Raw genomic sequence first — 13,193 nt, forward strand, 5'->3', positions numbered from 1 at the left:
TCAAGTGATCCATCCATCTAAGTGCTGGGATTACAGGCACGAGCTACTGCACCTGGCCAAAAATTTGTATTATTTTTAAACTGTTGCACTCTTACTTTTTATTGTGTGTGTGTGTTTTTTTTTCCTCGAGAGTATTTTTCCATCTGCAGTTTGTTGAATCCAAGGACACGAAACCGTGGATACAGAGGGATGACTGTATTCGTGGATCCTTAGAGACACCTGGACTGAAGGTCAAGAACATATGCTCTGCACTACCTAAAAAAGAATTCTCAAGCCTACATGGGGAAACAGGCTATCTTCTTTCATTCCCTCTTTGTTTTCTTCAACTCTACTGCACAACAAGCTACTGCCATCAAAGACAGTCACAGATTCATTCTTGGAAAGGTAACCTTACAGAGACAACAAGTACTGCTTTACTTCCATCCCACTGCCACATGAATAATAGATGACCTTATCATCAACATAAACATAAATACAAATCTTAAAAAGCCTTATAAACCAACCACAAGGAAATGATTAAATACACTATGGTTCATACACCTGAAATATTAATCATTAAAAACGTTAACAAACTAGCTATGGCACAGAAAATGTGAATGATATTTAGATTTTTTTTTTTTTTTTTTTTTTGAGACAGGGTTGCCCAGGCTAAAGTGAAACAGTGTGATCATGGCTCACTGCAGCCTCAAACTCCTGGGTTCAAGCAATCCTCCCACATCAGCCTGCATAGTAAGTGGGACTACAGGTGTGCACCACCACACCATGCTAATTTTGTTTATTTTTCTTTTTCATAGAGACAGGGTTTCATTATGTTGCCCAGGTTGGTCTTGAACTCCTAGTCTCAAGTGATCCTCCTGCTTCTGCCTCCCAAAGTGTTGGATTACAGGCATGAGCCACCGCACCCAGCCCAGATTTTAAAACATACATAAATTTATATCTACATATAAAATACAGTTAAAACTATGTTTTAAACAAAATCAAACCAAAATCTAAAATTTATTTCCAAACGTAAATTGAGCAAAATGTGTGATTAAGTACCAACAGCATTTTTTCCTACTTCTCCAAATTTCCTAAATTTAAAAAATAAATTTTAAAAATGAAAAAAGCAACAACTGAATGCTATAACATTTTATTCAAAGACAATTTAAGTAATAATTTATGGATTTCTCCCCATTCTTAGCTCTTAAACTACTTCCAAAAGGACTAAGCAACATATTGAACATAGGGATTAAAAATAAAAACAATCCATTTAAGAAATGAATGATAGGCCAGGTGCAGTGGCTCACGCCTGTAATCCCAGCACTTTGGGAGGCCAAGGAGGCAGGATCACTTGAGGCCAGGAGTTTGAGACCAGCCTGGGCAACATAGCTAAACCCTGTCTCTACAAAAATAAAAAATAATAATAAAATAAATTAGCCAGGTGTGATGGTGGATGCCTATAGTTCCACCTACTCAGGAAGCTAAGTTGGGAGGATCTCCTGAGCCCAGGAGTTCAAGGCTGCAGTGACCTATGATCGTGCCACTGCACTCCAGTCTGGGCAACAGAGGGAGACCCTGTCTCTTAAAAAAATGAGAAAAGAAAAAGAAAAAAAAGAACGATGGATAACTTATCTTGTAAAATTTTTTTCTCACTGCACACCAATATTGTCTTAATTTTCCTAAATCAAGTATTCCAAAGATTACTCAAAAGCTTTCAGAACAAATTAAACTGACATTAATAATGTTATCTACATTATACACAACTATAATATTATCTTTTCAAGTAATGAAGAACTCTTCAAGTAATGGAGAACTCCCAAAAAAAAAATTTCAAGAGACTAACAAATTATCATAGAACAACCCAAACTGATAAATGGGATCTACATTTCAATGCAACTGTAACAATTCTAATAACATTAAGAACAAAGAAATTTAGTCTTACTATTCTAGATAGTACTTTAATATTTGAGAACCTTTAAAAACATACATTACAATTATATGAAGAAATGTTCCTAGAGGATAGCACCCCACAGCTATCTATATAAAAAGAAACCCACCTTGGCACTAATTCGAAGAGCCCTGTTTTCTTCACAAATATGCTAACTAAAAATTTTAAGACCAAGGACAAAAGGATAGGTTCATTAAAACTAAACAACAGATATAACTTCCAATCTTGCCAAGTATATTTTTAAAAGCAGAGATTTTCTGAATCTGATATAACCCTCATATAAAATGAAACTACAGGCTGGGCACGGTGGCTCACACCTAGTATAATTCCAGACTTTGGGAGACCGAGGCAGACGGATCACTTGAGTTCAGGAGTTCGAGTTCGAGACCAGCCTAGCCAACATGGTGAAACCTCATCTCTACCCAAAATACAAAAATCAGCTGGGGGTGGTGGCGCTCGCCTGTAATCCCAGCTACTCAGGAGGCAGGAGAATCGCTTGAACCTGGGAGGCGCAGACTGCAGTGAGCTGAGATCACACCACTGCACTCCAGCCTGGGGAACAAAGCGAGACTCCATTTAAATTTAAAAACAAGGACAGACGAACAAAAAACTACAATAGTAATTTCCAGCCAAAATAAACGATACAGGTTTAGCACCCCAATAAGAAAATCTAAAACTTTTTGGACATGGACATGACGCTCAAAAAAGTCATGCTAAAAAGAAATGCTCATTGGAGCATTTCTGATTTCAGATTTTTGAATTAGGGATGCTGAACTGGTAAGTATAAAGTAAATATTACAAAATCCGGAAAAATATACCTGAAATCCAAAATACTTCTGGTCCTATGGATCTTGGATAAGGGACACTCGATCTGTAGAGCATGCTTTCCCTACTCCCTCAGGCCCTAGTCATTTAAACAATCTGCAAAGTGACAGTTTTGTTCCTACAAGTGTAACGAAACTTTTGGGGTGTTCTCTCAAGATATAATCAACACATGTATCCCAGGTGAAAAGAAACAGCCGGGTGCATTGGCTCATGCCTGTAATCCTAGCACTCTGGAAGGCCGAGGCGGGCGGACTGCTTGTGCTCAGGAGTTCGAGACCAGCCTGGGCAACATGGAGAAACCCCGTCTCTACCAAAAATAGAAAAAAAATAGCCGGGCGTACCCCCCCCCCCCCCCCCCCCCCCCCCCCCCCCCCCCCCCCCCCCCCCCCCCCCCCCCCCCCCCCCCCCCCCCCCCCCCCCCCCCCCCCCCCCCCCCCCCCCCCCCCCCCTGGCAGCGCCCGCCTGTGGTCCCAGCTACTCAGGAGACTGAGGTGGGAAGATCGCTTGACCCCGGAAGGCGGAGGTTGCAGTGAGCTGAGATGGCGCCACTGCATTCCAACCGCGGCGAAACAGACCCTGTCTTTAAAAAAAAAAAAAAATTAAAAAAAATTAAAAACAAGACAGAAAAAAAAAAAGAAACTGAGGCGGCATGTCAATCTTGAAAGACAATTATTTAGGAATTCAGGCCCTGCCTCTAGGGGCGTGTCCTCGGGGTCCTGGCGGCCGCCATTTTAGAGCTGAGGAAGCCGCTCTCAGGAAGGGCACTCGTAATGGAGAAGAGCCAGCGTTCCGCCGGCCCGGAGGTGCCAGAGGCCTAGATGGGAGAGAAAGGCCTGCTTGCCAGCATGGCAAGGCCCATCTATCACCAGACGTGCCCCAGGACACAGAGCAGAGTGTCCAGCTTTGTCGCATTCTCTCCGGAGTCGCTTCTGATGCCAAATCACGGCTCTGCCACTTGCCGGTTATGTGAACAGTCCCGGAACTTAAGCCGCCATTTCCTTATCTGTAAACTGAGGGTCCGTTTTCCGCCATCAGATTAGCAAAAAGAAATAATAATATCCAGTTCGGTCCAAGGCATATTGAAACCCATTGTGTGCCGCAGCAGCTCTGCCAGGAGTGGATAATGAGGAAAACTTGGCATTACCTACAGAGATTTTTAAAGTATATATCCTTTTTCCCGGCAGTTTCACTTCTAGACACTAGTTATAGAGAAGTAAGTACACATATACAAAAAAAGTCATTTCTGAAGATGTTTAATGCCATATTGTTTGCATGCTAGAGAAACACTGGGGGGAATGTAGATTAACAGGAAACTGGTTAAGTAAATGCTGCTACATCCAATCTGGGTTATTAACATCCATCCAAGAATGAGCTACATCTAGGTATTTTTTTTTGTTTTTTTAATATGAGACATTAAGTTTAAAAAGGAGAACATTACGTATTATATAATCTTACTCAAACACAGGCACACAAGACCTAATACTAGTTAATGTCACGTGCACTATTCCTTTTAGATATTTTGGAGCCTATTATGTACCACACATTGTTTTGGATATTGGAAAATCAACAGTAATTAAAATCCCAGCCTTCCAGTAATGGGAGACCAAAAGAAAATGCAAATAATAAAATTCAGGCTGGATGTGGTGGCCAAAGCCTGTAATCCCAGAACTTTGAGAGGCCATAGTGGGAGGACTGCTTGAGACCAGGAGTCCAAGACCAGCCTAGGCAACATGAGACCCCCATCTCTGAAAAAAGAAAGAAAATAAGAAAATTAGTGTGCACACTGGCACACTCCTATAATCTCAGCTACAAAGGCGGCTGAGGTGGGAGGATCACTTGAGCCCAAGAGTTGGAGACTGCAGTGAGCTATGACTGCCTCACTGCACTCCAGCCTGGGCAACATAGCAAGATCCTGTCTCTTAAAAAAGAAAAGAAAAAGGAAAATGAAGCAAAATGAGAAAATAATGACAGGAGTATGTAGATCAACATAAAAATAAATGTAGGGGAAAAACTAGAAGGCACGGAATGTAGGGAGACTATGAAGGGGATCTTTTTTTATGGAAATAACAATAATACCTACCTTAATAAAGGATTAAATGAGATAAAACCTGGAAAGTTCCTAGCGCAGAGCCTGGTGTTTGAGACTTCAGTGTCTAGAGTCTGACTTGCCTAGGTTCAAATGTGGACTCTGTCATTTCCTATGTCTTGGAGACTTCATTTAAACTTCTCAATTCCTCAGTTTCCTTGTCTATAATGGAAATGTGATGTCATACCACCTCTTAAGAGTTGTAAGGATTTAGTAATTTTTAGATGTAAAGTACCTGGAACAGTGCCTGGCTCATACTAAGCATTGTAGGTGTAGTATCTCTTATTATTATCACCATCTCTTATTATCATTATCATTACTTGAGGCAGAGCTTTGAAGCCATACTTGCTGACCCTCAGGTAGTTCGTTCCTTCAGCATCCCCAGCTGATATTTGCCCAGCACTTCACGGCTTAAAAATTCAAGGAGTCTATGCCTCATTCAAACTTTTCAGCTCACCTAAAATGATAGCCACTTCATTTTTTAAAAATCTTACCGGGGTGAAACGAACCATTTTAAATTGAACATTTAGTGGCATTTAGTGCATTCACAGTCTTGTGCAGCCACTAACCCTAATTCCAAAACATTTCCATTACTCCAAAGTAAAACTCCTTACCCATTAAGCAGTTTCATCCCCATCTCCCAAACCTCTGATGACCACCAAGCTATGGATTTTTCTACTGTGGATATTTCACAGAAATGGACTCATGTATTATGTGGCCTTTTGTGGTTTTCTTTCACTTGGCATATTTTCAAGGTTCATCCACACTGTAACATGTGTTAGTACTTTATTCCTTTTCATGGCTGAATAATATTCCACTGTAAGTTTATACCACATTTTGTTTATCCATTCATCTGTTGACAGACATTTCAGCTGTTTCAATTTTTGGGTATCATGAATAGTGGTGCTAGAAACCTGTGTGTTACATGCTGGATTGCCTATCCCCTACTTTGGGTACCTCTGGTTTGGTGGTAGGAGAGTTAAGAGTGGTAGGAGAGTTAAGAGTGGTGGGAGAGTTAAGAGTGCTGCAGTTATTAGGAAAGGTCTCCAAAAAGGAACAAGAGGAAGGAATCAGTCTGAAATGGTCTGAAGGAAGAACAGATATTCCATGATGTCAGATCAAACAGAGGAGGAAAATAATGGGGGGTGTCACAGGTGAGGGAAAAGGATCAGCAGGGGAAGGCTAACACTGAAACTTTCCTGGGTAATAGAATGTTCTTCTTAATTTGAGATGTGCTTACATGGGTGCATGCATATATATTTATATATATATGTTAAAATGTATGTATGTATGTAAAAGTTGTATTTGTATTTATACATATATACGTATTTATAATATACATCTATACATGTTTATAATATGTATATACATATATACATAAAATGTGTATATATGTGAAAATTGGTGTGTATTTTTGTACACAGTTATACCTCAATAAAAAATTTTGAAAGATGAAAAAAAAAAAAAACATTATTTAAGGGGGGGATGCTACACTATCAACCAGATTTGTGACAAGTAAGGTTATAGGACATCCACAACTCCTCTCACACCCCATTACCACCCTAAACACTTTTTTAAATATAGAAACTCAACAACTTGAAAGTAGACACAAAACCATCCCCAAGATCCAAGCCAGGGACCAATGGATCTCACTCTCACTTTTTCTTTCTTCACATACACCCCTTACATTTACAACGTGCTTTACTCTTTACAAAGACCCCTTTACCTACATTACCTCTTGTATCTTTTCAAATAATCTGTAAGGTCAGTGAGGGTGATATTTTTAAATTTTTTTTTTTTTTTTGACAAAAGAAAATAGGCTCAGGCCAAGAATCTTGCTAGTAGTGGAACCAGACCTAGAAACCAAGTCTCCTGCATTCAATTCTGCAACTCCTTCTACTATACACAATACTACCCCTTCTGTAATATAGTAAAGCCTTCTAGAAAACATTTGGCTGGGTTCCAAGACAGCTGTCCCAGACTGAATAAGACTCTATATAGCAAACAGTGTAAATAGTGAGGGTTTAATGCAATTACTGGCATGGAGGCATACATCTTTTTTTTTAAGTGAAGAATTAGTTGGTTTTAAAGTAAATCAACATGGTGTGTGAATGGTGGGGGAAACAAGCAGAACGTTCTTCTAAAAAGAAGTCAAAATGAAGTACTGTTGATGTGCACATTTCGCAATAGCGAATAGAGGTAGTGGTCATCAATATAGGAAGGAGAAAAAAAAAGACAACAAAGAGTGGACAATTAAGAAACTACATAATGTTTTATTTTTGGGAACTGAAATGAGGAATTTCTCCCGACCCCACACCAAAATAACTTGAGATTGAGAACACTAGTTTATAAAATACCAAGAAGTAGGAGAGAATTTTATTTAGCCATCAAAAGGAATGCCTGTCAAAACTGCTGGCTCTGAAAGATAGGGGATCAGAAATCCAAAGCCCCATTTTTAGATCACCTATTGGTGCTATGCAGTTTAAATTAGCTGATTATTTTATCCTTTCAATTTTTCTATCTGTAAAATCAAGTAACACTTTACCCAAACTATTTTCTAATGACCTTGGAAGGAAGAAATGATGTCTAGAAAGGTAATGATCAATATTTTACTTCCATCAGCCACTGAAAAAAGTATTTCTCAAGCATCTACGTGCACAGTACTAAGCTAAAAGTGCAAAGAAAGCACTGGTCTTTATAATCTAGATGAATAAAGCACAGAGAAATACAAAATAATAATTATGTGACAAAATTGAGATATCTCAGAGAAAAAGTTTTCACAGGAGCTGGGTTGAACACAGCAGTCAGAAAGAATGAAATTGCATTTAATCAGGATAGAAGACAAAAAGAGTAGTTATAAAGTTTAGGTAGGCAGAGAAGAGGCAAGTTGGTTGCTATGTCCTTTGGGCTCCCAAAACACAGCACTCATTTGTTACTGCACTGAAAACACTGTACAGTAGTTTATTTGTTGTTGCCACTTAAACTATAAATTCCTCAAGGACAAAGACCTTGTTTGATTCATTTTTCTATTCCTCATCCCTTGCATAGGGTCTGGCATACAGAAGATAAATATTTTTTGAAAGGCAATGTTAACACAGATGTCCCTATTTAAATTACTACATCTTAACCTACACTATTTGTCCACATCATTTACTTATTTATTGTCTCTCAACTCCAAAACTACCCTCCCAGACTCTATGTTGTTATGGCTGAGACTGCAACCATGTTTCACCAACTCCTTTGCCAGCTGGGATCTCATTAGGCTTTGCCAATAGCAGTAGTAAGTGAAGACTGGAACACAGGAAGATGGGAGAAGGGACAACCTTCCAGTTCCTGTCAGTAGCAACTGCAGTCCCTGACCCTGGCAGTTAGCAAATGGTTCCAGTCTCCAGGTTTTTGTGGTTCTCCCAGAACCAGCAGTAACACATGCCTTTATAAGTACTAGCAGCAACTGCACAATGCTGACCTACTCAAAAGTCCACCACCGGGTCCATAGAACCTCTTCTCTGAGCTCTTAGGTTCTGATTACTGTAATGTTCCCCCCTCCCCCGCTTTTGTTTTTTTTTTTTTTTTACATTCATCTAACCAACTCCCTATATTAAATCCTTTCTGTTGAAATTCCTACTGAAGTCACCATTTCCTCTATTGTACCCTAGTATATTGTAAAACACAATAATTCTAACTGCTCTCAGAAAACTTGCTGCTTCACTGAAGGGAAAGTAAACAAAATTTGGGTTATTTTATAAAAACTATTTCATAGAGGATAACTTGAAACCCTCTAAATTTGCTTCTGTTAAGCTGCAGCATAAAAATCACTTTTTGTGATTTAAACTACTACACTGTTTAAATGAGAGAGAAAATGAGAAATAATTTTAAAAGTGCAAGTTATTCCAAACAGATGCACTCACCTCTGTTAATATAGTACATATCCTAGAAATAATGTGAAATGATAAAATTGTTCTGCTATTCCCCAGTGGTCCCAGTTCTCACATCCTCTGATACTGTGGCATGAGATCCTGATTTTTTTTTTGAGGCGGAGTCTCGCTCTGTCACCCAGGTTGGAGTGCAGTGGCATGATCTCAGCTCATTGCAACCTCCATCTCCTGGGTTCAAGCGATTCTCCTGCCTCAGCCTCCTGAGTAGCTGGGATTACAGGCACATGCCACTATGCCTGGCTAATTTTTGTATTTTTAGTAGAGACAGGGTTTCACAAAGTTGGTCAGGCTGGTCTCGAACACACTGACCTCGTGATCCACCTACTTCGGCCTCCCAAGGGATCCAGATTCTTAGATTTAAAGGCACTCCCCTTCGAACGCTCCTCCCCCATCCCACCCCCCCCCCACCCCCGCCCCAAATGCAAGGTCCCTAAATGCAAGCTAACTACTTCACGCAGTGCTCAAAGAAACAGTAATCTGCTCCAACACCAAAGCTTAGCTGAACTTATTGGTATGTTGTTGTGCCTTCCTGAGGGATTTTCAAGCATGATTTTTTTTTTTTTTTTTACTAAATGTGATTTTCGTTCTATGCATCGACTTTAGAATCTAACCTTTTCATACAACTCCACTCTATAGCACAGAAAAAAAAGAAATCCCCCTTGCAGAAGAGGCCATAAGTAACATACCTTTTAAAAACAAATGACCAAAATGCTTACGTTTTTCATTTGGCTCGTTACTTCACTTAATAGTATGCCCTCATTAGCAAATTTAACCCAAGGTTAATTTCAAAAATAACTTCACCATTGTACTTAATACAGATAAACTGATTTTTTAAAATTCTGATAAATGGCAAACAGGTTAATTCTCAAAATGAAATGGGAGAAGGTAAACTTAAGCAACAGAAATCTTAGAATTTTTAGCAATGTCTATAGCTCCTGAGCATCCAACAAGATATATAACTAAGCCCAATCACACCACTCTGCCTCAGCTGCCTAAAAACCGTAAAGCAAAGGAGAACTAAGAACATGGCCAGTTCTACCGGAGTTGCTCCATACAACACAAAACTGCGTAATGGGTCACCAACGCTCTTAGCACCTATAGTCAGGGACTCATCACCTAGCTCCTACCTGGCAACACACTAACACTAGCTTCTACTTAAATGCCAAGAGTCTCATGACCACAGTCAAAATATTTATGTAAAACCAATCAAACTGCACTTCCCACAAGAAATACCAGAAGACCCAGTAGACACATTAGGCAGAAAGGGCAGAAGACCAGTGGGCAAACGGTCAGGATATGTGTACCTTTAAGGAATGGACTGTGTAAATGCTATAATACCACCTTTGTACCCCAAATTACATGGGCACCTACTCAGTATTAAACGTAAAGAAATAGTAAGTTGCTATGACAGCTAAGATGGCAAATAAATGACTCAATCAAGAAATTAACCATTGTCTGATGACAATGTCTTCTACAGCGTGTGCAATAAATAACACGAATTAAAAATCAATTGTAGATCTGTGGGCAGAGTACATAATCTGATATTTTTCCTTTCTTAAAAGCTGCAAACTGTGATGCATTTTTAGTTTATCCAGAATTTAATAAATGAGTCATTACAAAACTATGAAGCGCTTTAAGTCATACTAGAAACACTGCCATAATTTTAATAAAGTGCGTTTTAATGTTAACTCATTTCTCTTGCTGGAAGAAATTATGCTTCTTTGCTAATGTATAGAAATGAAACTGTCACTGAAACATCTGGTTATATATTATTCATTGGGCATATATATCACCTTTACTCCAAAGTCTGCATAACATAAACACAAATCATGAATAAATCAGATCAGACACACAGACGTGACACCACAAACTGTAGGTCAGTAATAAAATTCCAAACATGTTTGCTGACCTGGTCTATATTTCTATCCATTCAAACCTGGGAGCTTCACACAGGCAGAGAAAAACTCCAGATTCCCAGTATTTTTAAAGTCTGCATGGTCTACATTATGTTAGTGATTGTAACTGGAAAATTTTCTATGCAACACACTTTACGATAACTAGCTTATTTTTCAAATATTCAAACGGATTGGCCTGACTCGGGCAGGTTTTTTCATAAATCTGCCTCTACTATAATTAACCTTAAATGTGGATGCCACAAGGATACCTGAGGGAAATAACTACAATCCTTACAAAAAGTGAGAGACCATATTCGCTGTGCTACTCCTAGAAAAAGGAGTCACATATAATAACTACCTATTATTTTACTAAAAAGTAGGTTAAGAGTACAATCAAGATTTTTAAAGATACTTGTTGATTGTGAAAAGTAGAAATTTCAGGGGAAAAAGGGAATAACCAAGAGTCATATTGCTGCTATTTAAATACTTTATAAATCAAAGGATCAAATTTCACTATAAGCAGCAAACTCTCACACCAACCTAAGTTATTAAAATATTCAACAACTGCACTTAATGCAAAACAGACAGATTAGCTACCAATTAGTCTAAGTATTCCAACTGATCATCTTGGAACTACCAAAAGTAGATTATGTAATGCAAATCGCACGTACATTGGTTTTAAACATATCCGCGGTTTAAAACCGTGAAACCATGCCTTAATTTTTTAAAATTAAAAAACAGCGTATTACTAAAATGCTGAATGCAAACCTATATCCTTTTCACGGCACCTCAAAGAAACCTGACATCTTCAAACCATTTTATAATGTAAAGTTACATTCTCTAAAACTTCCGACAGCCTCGGAAAAGATACCCAAAGGGGCTTCAAATAGATGGGTCTATAATTGGTCTTAGCGGGCAAATAACTGAAATAAACCTCCAAGTTTGAGATCAATTTTTACTAACACCATCTCTGAAAGCAAGAAGGCGACTTCTGCAGAAGGCAAACGATTCTGACTAGCAGGACGTGGGCTCCCGGCAACAGTGGGTACTAGGATCTCAGCAGGAACGACACGGTTCAAAACGCGAAGCTTCCCGCAGAAACTAACCAAGACACCCCCTCCCCCCACGACTCCTCCTGGGTAAGCTCGCGGCTTTAGAAAGCAGCAACAGATACTCCAGAGCAGGAGGCGGCACTCCAGGAATGTGTGAAGCAGAAGGGGTCTCCCCGAGGAACCCCGACGTCGAGCAGCTCCTCTACACTGGAACCCCGACTCCGACCCCCCAAGAGGAAGGAGCGATATCTGCACAAAGTGCCCCTACCCCACCCCCACGATGCAGAGACACATCCCTGGCTGCGAGGGGGAAGCCCAGAGAAAAAACCCGCATTCCACTCCGTCCGCCTCCGGAGTAGGGCTGCAGAGAGGCTGGGGCCCCCGCCCCCGGAGGCAAGGGGGCCGCGCTACAGCTCCGGCCTCCGCGCGGAGGAAAGGGTAGCGAAAGGCTCGCGGCGAAGGAAGGAATCCCGGCGCTTCGCTGACTGGGTCCTCCGCAAACCAGCTCCCTTCCCTCCCACGACCCTCGAAGACGCGGGAACAATAAGAAGCCGCTTCCCCCGCCGTCTCCGCCCCAAGAGCGGCCGGGGGCGGCGGCGGCGCCATGTCCCCTCACACCCCCGCGGACACACACCCCCCCTACTCCGCGGTCCCCGTCAGTCGCCTGCAACGCGGCCGAGCAGACGCGCGTCCCGGCCCGCCGCTTCCGCGCCCTTCGCCTCCCCGCCCGCCCCACTCACCGGCTCCTGCCCCAGCCTGGGGCTCCGCTGGCCGCGGCCGGAGCAAGACTCGGGTATCAGCTGCCGCGGCCGCCGGCGCCGCCGCACAATATGGCGAGCCTCGGCTTCCGCAATGGAGCTCGGGAAATACAACAGGGGCCGCTCAATATTCATGAGAGACTGAGGGGAAGCCGGCTCGGCCGGCGCTGCGGGGAGGGCGGGAAGGAGCGAGCGAGCGAGGGGCGGAGGCGCGGGACGAGGACGTGCACGGCGCGGGGAGGCCCGCGGCGCGAGGGGAGGGTGCGCCGCCGCGTGTTGGCCTGCAGAACCAAAGCCACCGCCCCGCCCTGGGCTGGCCAGCCACGCCCCCCCGGCGCCCACCGCGGCCCGACGCAGCCCCCAGGCAACGCCCGGGTGACGGCGCCTTCACCTAGTGCTTAACCTTTGCTTAGGTTCTTCTGCCCTGGCTTCGGCCCACCCTTTACACTGCCCTGGCCAGCCTCTGAGGTTTGGACTCAGACTTCTTTCTCGTGAGTTCGTCCTCTTAAACCTATCCCACCGGCGGAAATCCTCATTAAGCTTTGGTCTGCAGAACTTCACATGAACTTCGGCACCCTTCCACCCTCATACAACAAACATACACTTTTCATCCTTGCAGGATAAAACTGCAAGTGTAATTACTCCAGGGAAAATGACCTTCCACTCTAAACTTAGCTTAGCATTATGATTGTGGTCATCAGCTCTTACTATTTAC

At 41.9% G+C, this 13,193-nt stretch overlaps 1 protein-coding gene across 2 annotated transcripts in view; it reads right to left on the reverse strand.

The window, feature by feature from the left end:
- The window catches only part of RNF2 (ring finger protein 2), a 55,400-nt gene extending 42,639 nt beyond the window's left edge, over positions 1 to 12,761 (reverse strand). Inside the window, exon 1 of one of the 2 annotated variants that reach the window (XM_050765725.1) lies at positions 12,461 to 12,761. The gene's annotated coding sequence lies outside the window, so the exon portion shown is untranslated. The remainder of the gene's footprint in view (positions 1 to 12,460) is intronic. The other variant, XM_050765728.1, reaches the window with a different exon arrangement.
- Positions 12,762 to 13,193: the final 432 nt, after the last annotated feature.

This window comes from Macaca thibetana, chromosome 1 (genome assembly GCF_024542745.1).
Source record: "Macaca thibetana thibetana isolate TM-01 chromosome 1, ASM2454274v1, whole genome shotgun sequence".
In the NCBI taxonomy this organism is placed as follows: domain Eukaryota; kingdom Metazoa; phylum Chordata; class Mammalia; order Primates; family Cercopithecidae; genus Macaca; species Macaca thibetana.